Source organism: Rattus rattus, chromosome 3 (genome assembly GCF_011064425.1).
Source record: "Rattus rattus isolate New Zealand chromosome 3, Rrattus_CSIRO_v1, whole genome shotgun sequence".
Lineage (NCBI taxonomy): Eukaryota > Metazoa > Chordata > Mammalia > Rodentia > Muridae > Rattus > Rattus rattus.
Window position 1 is genome coordinate 161,200,861 of NC_046156.1, and position 11,289 is coordinate 161,212,149.

Sequence of the window (11,289 nt, forward strand, 5' to 3'; positions counted from 1 at the left end):
ATAAGGAATTAAGGTAATATTTTCCTCAAGAAAGAAAAAAATCTAGTTCATGTTTTTGGAAAAATCTATCTTAACTTTATTGAATAAATATAGCTAAAATGAAAAATGTTTTATTGATTTATAATAAACATAATTGAAATTGTTAAAAATAAAGAAAATTATAATTACTATAATGATGAAAATGGCTTAATGTTTTCTTGATATAATAAATATTGCATATAATAATTTCTTCATGAAAAACTTGAAATGATCCAGTGTATCATCCAATTTTGTTGGAGATTTCACATTATTAATGAATAAACATTACTGAATTATTACTGAAGTATGTACAGAAAATATGCCAAATTTCCATAAACATTTTTAGATTAGAGATTTTAATGAGATTTCTTTGGTAGAATTCTCTTTTCCCCAAGTTTATAAAAAGTGTATAGCAAATTTGCATTCTGACTTTATCTGATTTCTGCCTAAAAGTAGTTTTGAGTTGAACTGTCAAAAATTATTACAGATCAGCTCTGATGATGTCTAATGTACAGGAAAATAACTACATGGGCTATTATTATAATTATTATTTAACTGTAACAAAGAAAAAATAAACACAGTGAAGTTGAGACTGGAAATTTTGAATTATTCCCTATGCCCTCAGAATAAATGGTTCTGTGTGATGAATCAATATTGTTTGAGGTGTTTATTTATACATTATTGCAATATAATTGAGTAGAGCAAATAGGGGACAACTAAAAATCATAGTTTTCTGAATTTCTCCTTTGTTTTCCTTTTTTGGTATATTTGTTTTGAAATATTTAGCAATTGCTCATCCACTGAACTACTTCTCCAATTTTGCTTTGGGTGAGAGGAGACAGGACATACACATGCACACACACACATAAAATATATGATTGGTATAAGACATATATTATATATACTATATATTATATGTGGTATATGCTATATACTATATGAAATGATATATGAGCTATAAGATATATGACATACAATAAACCATATACAATATAATATGAGATACAAAATATATGATATATATGATAAATCATATAATCTACTGTCTTTAATCTCATGATTGCCTTGCTTCTACTCCAGAGCTGTAGGATAGAAGGAATCCAACATTTTGCTTACTGGATATTCTTCATGTCCAGTGATTGAAACTTAAAAAAAAGCCCTTCAACTTTAATACTCTCAATGCCTAATATAATTAACATTACCTACTATGTTTTATGTTACTACAGTAAAATACATAGACTATGTGCTCTCATAGACAATACTGTTGTAAATATTTTGTCATATTTTTGTACATCAAACTCCATGGTAAAATACATTAGTTTCTCATAATTACTTACTTAAATATACAGCAGAGCAAGTTTTAGATAAAGTAAAACATTAGTTCAAAGTCACAATACAGTTTCTAGCAACCCACTTACATGATAACTATTTAGTTTTTGCAATAACAAGAATATTTTCTGTTTCTGTAATCTAAAACACTCATTCAGGAGAAGCATACTTTAAAAAACCAAATCAGTAATCTTTGAAATTTGTTACTTCAAGTACAATCTGTATAAGAAGAACTTCAAGTCTCTGAAGAAAGAAATTGAAGAAAACATCAGAAGATTGAAAGATCTCCCATGCTCATATTTCAGCAGGATTAACATAGTAAAAAGGGACATCTTATAGTACAGTAAAGCAATCTATAGATTCAATGCAATCCCCATCAAAATCCCAACCCAATTCTTCACAGAGATAGAAAGAGAAATTCTCAATTTTACCTGGAATAACAAAAATTTCAAGATATCAAAATCTATTCTCAACAATAAAAGAACTTCTTGGGGAAATCACTGTCCCTGAGCTCAAGCTGTATTATGGAGCAATTGTGAGAAAAAAACTGTATGGTCTTGGTACAAAGACAAACAGGTAGCTCAGTGGAATAGAAGTGAAGACCCAGAAATGAAACCAAACACCCAGTGGAACTTGATCATTGACAAAGGATCAAACGACCATTCAGTGAAAAAAGACATTATTTTTAGCAAATTGCACTGGTTCAAATGGCAGCAAGCATGTAGAAGAATGCAAATTGATTTCTTCTTCTTCTTCTTCTTCTTCTTCTTCTTCTTCTTCTTCTTCTTCTTCTTCTTCTTCTTCTTCTTCTTCTTCTTCTTCTTTTTCTTCTTCTTCTTCTTCTTCTTCTTCTTCTTCTTCTTCTTCTTCTTCTTCTTCTTCTTCTTCTTCTTCTTCTTCTTCTTCTTCTTCTTCTTCTTCTTCTTCTTCTTCTTCTTCTTCTTCTTCTTCTTCTTCTTCTTCTTCTTCTTCTTCTTCTTCTTCTTCTTCTTCTTCTTCTTTTTCTTCTTCTTCTTCTTCTTCTTCTTCTTTTTCTTCTTCTCTTCTTCTTCTTCTTCTTCTTCTTCTTTTTACATTTTTATTGGATATTTTGTCTAATTTAGGTTTCAAATATTATCCTCTTTTCCAGTTACCCGGGAAACAGCCTATCCCATCCCTCCTCCCCTGCTTCTATGAGGGTGTTCCCACACCCAGCCACCTACTTCTTACCAACTCTCTCCCAGTTCCCACCCCTGGCATTCCCCTAAACTGAGGCATCAACCCTTCATAGGACCAAGGGCCTCTCCTCCACTGACCCTCAACAAGACCATCCTCTGCTACATAGGCAGCTGGAGCCATGGGTCTGTCCATGTGTATGTACCCTGTGTGTGGTGGTTTAGTCCCTGGGAGTTCTGGTTGGTTAGTATTATTGTTCTTATGGGGTTGCAAGCCCCTTCAACTACTTCAATCCTTTCTCTGACTCCTCCACTGTGGACACTGTTCTCAGTCAATGGTTGTCTGCTAGCATCTGCCTCTGTATTTGGCACGCTCAAGCAGCGTCTCTCAGAAGACAGCTATGTCAGGCTCCTGTCAACAAGCACTACTTAGCATCTGCAATATGGTCTGGGTTTGGTGGTATGTGGGAAACGTCCCCAGGCAGGGCAGTCCCTGGACAGCATTTCCTTCAGGCTCTGCTCCACACTTTGTCTCCATATTTCCTGTTTTTAATGGAGGAAATGCATATTGTGTTCCCCCTTCTAAGAAGGATTGAAATGGCCACACTTTGGTCTTCCTTCTTCTTGAGATTCATGTGGTCTGCAAATTGTATCTTGAGTATTTCAAATGTTTCGGCTAATCCACTTAAGTGAATGCATTCCTTGTGTTTTATTTTGTGACTGGGTTACCTCTCTTAGGATGATATTTTCTAGGTCCATCCATTTGCCTATGAATTTCATGAAATCATTGTTTTTAATAGCTGAATAGTACTCCATTCTATAAATATACCACATTTTCTGGATCCATTTCTCCATTGAAAGACATCTGGATTCTTTCCAGGATTGGCTATTATATATAAGATCACTAAGAACATAGTTGTAGCATGTGTTCTTTTATTTGTTGGAGCATCTTTTGGATATATGCCCAGGAGTGATAGAGCTAGTTTCTCATGTAGTATAATGTCCACTTTTCTGAGCAACCACCAGACTGATTCCCAGAGAAGTTGTACCAGTTGCAATCCCACCAACAATGGAGGAGTGTTCCTCTTTTACCACATCCTCACCAGCACCTGCTGTCACTAGAGCTTTTGATCTTAGCCATACTTAGGGGTGTGAGGTGGAATCTCAAGCTTGTTTTGATTTGCATTTCCCTGATGACTAAGGATATTGAGCATTTCTTTATTCCTCAGTTGAGAATTCTTTCTTTAGCTCTGTATGAAGTTTTTATAGGGTTATTTGGTTCTCTGGATTCTAACTTCCTGAGTTCTTTATATATATTGAATATTAGCCCTCTATTGGATGTAGGATTGGTAAAGACCTTTTCTCAATCTGTTGTTTGCCATTTTTTTTCTTATTGACAATGTCTGTTGACTTACAGAACTTTTCAGCTTTATGAGGTCCCATATTTTAATTCTTGATCTAAGAGCATAATCCATTGATATTCTGTTCAAGTCCTTGTTTAAGGCACTTCCCCACTCTCTCTTCTATTAGTTTCAATGTATCTGGCTTTATGTGGAGGTCATTTATCCACTTGTAATTGAGCATTGTACTGGGAGATACAAATGGATCTATTTGCATTCTTCTACATGCTGACCTCCAGTTGAACCAACACCATTTGTTGAAAATGTTATCTCTTTTCCATTGGATGGTTTTAGTTCCTTTGTTAAAGATCAAGTGCCTATAGGTGTGTGAGTTCATTTCTGTGTCTTCAATTTTATTCCATTGATCTAACTGCCTGTACTGATGCCATGCAGGTTGTTTTTATTAATAATGCATTGTAATACTGCTTGAAGTCAAGGACAATGACTCCCCCAGAAGTTCTTTTATTATTGAGAATAGCTATAAGTGTCCTCAGATTTTTGTTATTCCATATGTATTTGCAAATTGCTCTTTCTAACTCTTTAAAGAATTGAATTGGAATTTTGATGGGACTTGCATTGAATCTAGATCACTTTAGGAAAGATGGTCATTTTTTGCTATATTAATCCTGCCAATCCATGAGCATGGGTGGTCTTTCCATCTTCTGAGATCTTTTTAAATTTCTTTCTTCAGAGATTTGAATTTCTTGTCACACAAATCTTTCACTTGCTTTGTTAGAGTCACACCATGATATATATTATTTGGGACTATTGTCAAAGGTGTCATTTCCCTAATTTCTCTGTTAACATGTTTATCCTTGAGTTGAGGAAGGCTACTGATTTGTTTGAGTTAATTTTATATCCAGTCACTTTGCTGAAGTTATTTATAAGGTTTATGATTTCTGTGGTAGAATGTTTGGGGTCTAAATTGTTCCATTCTTATCTCCTTGTACAAAGCTCAATTCCAAGTGACAGAAGGACCTCCACATAATCCCAGATAAACTGAAACTAGTAGAATAGAAAGTGGGGGTGAGCCTCGAATACATTGGCACAAGCAAAAATTTCCTGAAGAGAACACCAATGGCTTATGATCTAAGATCAAGAATTGACAAGTAGGACCTCCTACAATTGAAAAACTTCAGTAATGTTCTCAATAGGACAAGACGGCAATCCACAGATTGGGAAAAGATTTTTACCAACTGTACATCCTATAGAGGATTAAGATCCAAAATATGTAAAGAACTCAAGAAATTAGACTCTAGAGAAGCAATAACTTTATTAAAATATTGGGAGGTCAGCGAGATAGAAACTGGAAAGGCAGAAGTCAAAATATCCCTATTTGCAGACGATGTGATAGTATACTTAAGTGACCCCAGATGTCCATCAACAATGGAATGGATACAAAAATGTGGTACATTTACATTATTGATTACTACTCAACAATTAAAAACAATGATTTCATGAAATTCACAGGCAAATGGATGGAACTTGAAAATATCATCCTGAATGAGGTAGCCCAGTCAAAAAAGAACACACATGTTTTATACTCACTGATAAGTCAATATTAGCTAAAAAGAATCCCACAAAACCCACAAAGACCATATGAAATCCAAAAAGAAAGAAGATCACACCAAAGTGTGGATCTTATAGCCCCACTCAGTAGGGGGAAGAGAATAATGTCTGGGAAGTAGAGGGAGAGAGGGATCTGAGAGGGAGAGAGGAGAGGGAGGAAAAGGAGGACCAGTTCAGATATGGGAGAAGATTGGGGAGAAGTACAGAGGGTAAGGAAATTGAAAGTAGGTAGCAGTGGGAGAGGGGGATCGGGGCGTAGCCACTAGAAAATCTCAAATACAAGGGACCCAAGAGGTTCCCTGAACCAAACATGGAGGACATTAGCTGAAATTCCCAACAAATGTGAGATAGAACCTGTAGAGACCTTATCCAGTAGATAATCAAGGTCCTCAGTTGAGGAACCATCCTACCCAACTCCTCAAAAATATTAATCCAGAATTCCTCCAGTCAAAAGGAAATACAGGAACAAGACTGGAGCAGAAACTAACAGATAGGCCACCCAGAGACTGTCCCACCTAGGGATCCATCCCATCTGCTGACACCAAACCCAGACACTCAGACCCTATTGCTGGTGCCAAGAAGTGCTTGCTGACCTGAGCCCAGTTTGGCTGTACCCCACAAGAGACTCTGCCAGAGCTGGACCAATACAGATATGGCTGTACACAGTCAAGCATTGCACTGAGCAGGGGGACCTGAATGGAGAAGTGAGGGCAAGGATTTTAGAAGCTGAAGGAATTTGCAATCTCATAGGAAGAACAGTATCAACCATCCAGACCACACAAAGCTACTAGGGACTAAACCACCAACCAAAGAGTACACAGGGCTCCAAGGTCCAAAGAGCTTATGGACCTTGTCTTTGGTAACTGCACAGGTGATTTGTAGTATGAAGACCACACCATGGATCCAGTCCCAGTCTGTAACACACCTTGGATTCTCCATAGCTGTCGTCTGCAGCTTGCCAGTGTTAGTAAGGCATTCCACAGCACTGTGTCTTTTTTTTTTCATGGCTTCACCTGGATATGTAGCAGAAGATTGCTTTATCTGGCATTACTGGGAGCGGAATGCCTTGGTCCTCTGGAGTCTTGAGGACCCAGGATAGGTCAACACTAGGGCACTGAGTCAGGAGTGGGTGGACTGTTGGGGGAGCATCCTCATTTAAGCTGGTAGGAGGGAAAAGGGGATAGGGAGCTTGTGTAGGGGAAACTGAGAACAGGGATAACATTTGAAATGTAAATAAATAAAATAACCAAAAAAATAACTTGATGTTAATAGCAAAATCCCACAACACAATTTGGGGTCAGTCTGCACAAAGAAACTGCCATATACATTTTACGGCACTGTTTTCCTGGCGTCTATAGTGATTTTTACACCTACCTTTTATTTTTGTCATTTTCTGATTTACTTTACCTTTTTACTTTTTACATTTTTTCTTTTATTGGGTGCTTTTTATTTACATTTCAAATATCATCCCCTTTCCAGATTTTCACTCCAGACCTACTACCTCCCCCAGCTTCTGTGAGGGTGATCCCCATCCACCAACTCCCTCCCATCTCCCCACCCTGATATTACCTTACACATGGGTTAGATAGCTTTGAGAGGACCAAGGACCTCTCCTCCCATTAGTGCCCGACAAGGCCATCCTCTACTACATATGCTTCTGTAGCCATAGGTTTATTCCTGTCTTCTCTTGGAATGGTGGTTTAGTTCCTGGGAGCTCTAGGGGTAGAGGGTCTGGCTGGTTGATATTGTTGTTCTTCTTATGGAGATGCAAACCCCTTCAGCTCCTAGAGTCCTTTCTCTACCTCCTCCATTGGGGACCCCATTCTCAGTTCAATAGTTAACTGTAAGCATATGTCTCTCTGTTTGTCATGATCTGGCAGAGCATCTCAGGAGACAGTTATATCAGGTTCCTGTTAGCAGGCACTTCTTGGCATAAGCTATATTGTCTGGGTTTGGTGGCTGCATATGGGATATATCCCCAAATGGGCAGTCTATGGATGACCTTCAGTCCCTGCCCCATGTTCCCTCCTGAGAGTAATTTTGTTTTTCCTTCTAAGAAGGACTGAAGCATCCACACTTTGGTATTCCTTCTTCTTGAGCTTCATGTGGTCTCTGAATTGTAACATGGGTATCCTGATCTTTTGGGCTATTATGCAATTTAAATTTCGTATTTTCTGAGTAGTATTTGTCATCTTGCAAAATATTACTTCTAGCATATTCAACAGGGGTAACCTTTTAACATGTAATAATCTAAATATAAAAAGAAAGATCCAATAAATTATAACAGGAAGCCAACTGCCCTTCTAATGCTTTGTCAGAACCTAAAGGAACAGGCCATCTGTAGCTCAGAAATGCAGGAAGAATTATGGACCCTGTTGAAGGAATCAGAGAAGAACTGGAAGAGCTTGAAGGAGCTCAAGACCCCATATGTACAGCAATGCCAACCAACCAGAGCTTCCAGGGACTAAGCCACTACCCAAAGACTATACATGGACTGACCCTGGACTCTGACCTCGTAGGTTGCAATGAATATCCTAGTAAGAGCACCAGTGGAAGGGGAAGCCCTGGGTCCTGCTAAGACTGAACCCCAGTGAACTAGACTGTTGGGGAGAGGGCAGCAATGGGGGAGGGTTGGAGGGGAACACCCATAAGAAGGGGAGGGGGGGGATGTTTGTCTAACACTTCAGAAATGTATATAAGAAATACTCAAGTTAATAATAAAAAAAAAATAAAAAAAAAAGGAAGAATTATGGCAACTGGTTAATGCAAAAATAAGTACAGTTTATACTTTATGTCTTCATCCTTTCAAGGAAAACCACCATCCAAAGAGTATACATGGACAGACCCATGGCTCCAACTGCATATGTAGCAGAGGATGGCCTTGTTGGGCACTAATGGGAGGAGAAGCCTTTGGTCATGCCAAGGCTTGACCCCACATTGTAGGGGATTGTCAGGGCTGGGAGGAGGGAAGGGAGGTGGTTGGGAAGGGGAACACACTTATAGAAGAAGGGGAGAGGGATAGGATAGGGTGCTTATGGACAGGAAACTGGGAAAGTAGAGAATATTTGAAATGCAAATAAAATATCTGATTAAAAAAAGAAAATTTAAAAAAAAACGAAGGTTATATGATTCACTGATGGTCCTCCACAATGATGCCATCTTTGTGTGGTTATGTAGCTCCTTCTTCTTGAATGTGCTCTCCTCATCAGTTATGTCATATTTGAAATTCCCTGATGGCTTATAGAGCCTTTGGAACTCCTACAGCATGCTCTAATAATATTTATTCTTAGATCTAACTTTTACTTTTTACTTCATGTGATAATTTTTAAAAACCATGTTTTTACTTCGACCTCGTTTCTGCATGCACTCATTTCCTTGGGAACTTGTTAGCCAGAATGATGCCTGAAAGGACAGTTTTCAAGTTTAGAGCTGTAGGTTACCTGCTCATAGACTAAATGTGGCTGCGAGTCATTTTATGACACTCATGGTGCTTTAGTGAACACTGGAAAGCAACTGACCAACTCCAGCATTAGTGTTGAAGTGGGAAAAATAATTATTGCTGGAGGGAAACCAGTATAGTGTATGTGTCTGAAAGATAGAGACAACATATTCAATGCAATGAAATAGAGTGGTAAATATTATACTGTAATCCTACACTCGTAGAGACTATAGAATGGATGATCTCTACCTATTAAGACTGAGGAATACCCCCTTGAAACATGGGATTACCATGAAAAGCAACTTCTCTCATGGTATCCACACCCAGATATTTTCCTGTTAAGATTCCAGAGAATACATATGAAAACAAATTGTAACCCTCTAATAGGAAGATCCTGTACAACTGATCTAGGAGACCAAATAATACAAAAGATAATGAATATACTTGTTTATTTTCTAAAAAAGTGAAGAATTAAATTTACTCCAAATATGTTTTTATTTATTGTGCCCTCAAAAGTCCTGACTGATGGTTTGATTGAAAATATATAAATATGCATACATAAATCCACATATTGATTTATGTGCATTTATATGTATTTTCTTATGTAAAAGATTTTTCATTCTGTTAACATCATTTTTCTCTCTTGTTTCAACAGAAATTTATTGCTCCAAAGAGAAGAGTGCAAAAAGAAAGGTTTTTCCCTTGCCCCTGCTTAGGATCTTTTCACTTTTCCCCTCTTTCTTAGAAAGCTTTCATAGGTAATGTTTTATAACTTAGAAATAAATGCAACAATCACATTTCAATGTGTCCCTTTGTCTTCTGACTTGTAGCCTGAGAGTTAGAGCTGTTCCGTTCCTGCTGAGATAGAAAAAAAGCCATATTACTCAATCCTCTGCTCTTAGGCTACAGGTGTTAATCAAGCCAGCAGCTTTTTACCCTCGGAAAGACCAAGAAAGTTTTTAGGACTTTTCAGAACCTATCATCAGCATTTCAATATAGTTAAAGAGCTAGAACATCTAGAGATCCTCAATTTTGAAGTTACACCAGAGTCTTACTTTGTGCCTAGCCTCTACTCTCTCCAGGCGGGGAGGCACCAGGCAATATATCAATTCAGTGGTTCCCCGGGCTTCTGTGCTATTATTTTATTGCTGTGACAAAATACCATGACTAAGGCAACTTCTAAAATAAAGTGCTTAATTGGACATATGCTTTTAGATGCTTAATGTCCATCATGACGGAATGAAAATAGGACAGCAAACGTAACTGAGTGCTCAGCGCTGACCTCGACTCCTAAGAAGAAGGGAGAGAGAGAGAGAGGGCACAATGGTGATGGTACAAATCTTTTGAACCCTCAAAGCCTTACCTCAGGAATACATGCACATTCTTTACTAATGCCACACTTCCTAGTCCTTCCAATACAAGCCTACCTGTTCGGACCAAGTATTCAAATATGTGAGCCTATGTGAGCCTTTCTCATTCAAACAGCCATGGCTTTGTAAGACATACTTTGCAACATGTAATTAAGGCAAGCACTATGTGCAAGAATCAAGAGTTCTGTTCACTAATGGGAAGACTTCTAAAAGTTAACATTAGAAAGTGACAGAAAGTGATTTTGTAGGTTGTTAATGTTGAGAACATTTCAGAATGTTAACCATGCAACAAAACTAAATGCTTGTGTGGAACTCCACACCTCAATAACTATGGCCTAAAAGATGAGACCTTTCAAATACATTTCCTCCAAGAAAAACAAATGAAACTGGCCCTAGAAGCATTCCCAGAGGGAATGCTTTGTTATATGTGCTTCAGTACATGGAAGAGAAGAGAGAGACTACGTCTATGTTCATCATTATGAACTATGATCATCTGAACGGTGACTAGCCTAACATTCTCGAAAATAGCTAACCTGAAGTCATATATAAATTCCATGGTACTCACACAGGGAACTAGCCTGAGCCCTCTACTTGTTTGGCATTTTGCAGGCCCCACTGTCTCCCAAGACCAGGAGCAACCCAGAGACTTTAAGAACATAGTCTCTATAGGGCAGAAATGAGTCCATCATAAAGGCCCCTTGCACGGGGACTTTGGGCAGGCTTGGCAATGATTGTATCAGAGATGATAACTACACCTGTGCTATGTGACCTGGGTTGTACAGTAGAGCTTATCCTGAATGTGGAGGTTGGAGGTGAGACTTCCTGAGGATGTAGGTGTAGAAGTATGGTCCTGTCCCTTGTCTGCTATGTCATGACATCTTTGAGGGAGATATCCTTCCCTTCCTCTTTGCCCTTGCCATAGGTAGAGGACAGAAGAGTTGGCTCCAACTGCATCACGATAGCAGGAGAGCTGGCCCTGGCCTCGCTAGCTGCAGTATTTATTGTGCATG

General features: G+C 38.2%; 1 non-coding gene across 1 annotated transcript; it reads left to right on the forward strand.

Moving 5' to 3' along the window:
* The first annotated feature begins 10,664 nt into the window (after window positions 1-10,664).
* On the forward strand, window positions 10,665-10,796 carry LOC116897617. Its single transcript, XR_004387599.1, has one exon. It is a non-coding gene; the product is annotated as a small nucleolar RNA SNORA17 (small nucleolar RNA).
* Window positions 10,797-11,289: the final 493 nt, after the last annotated feature.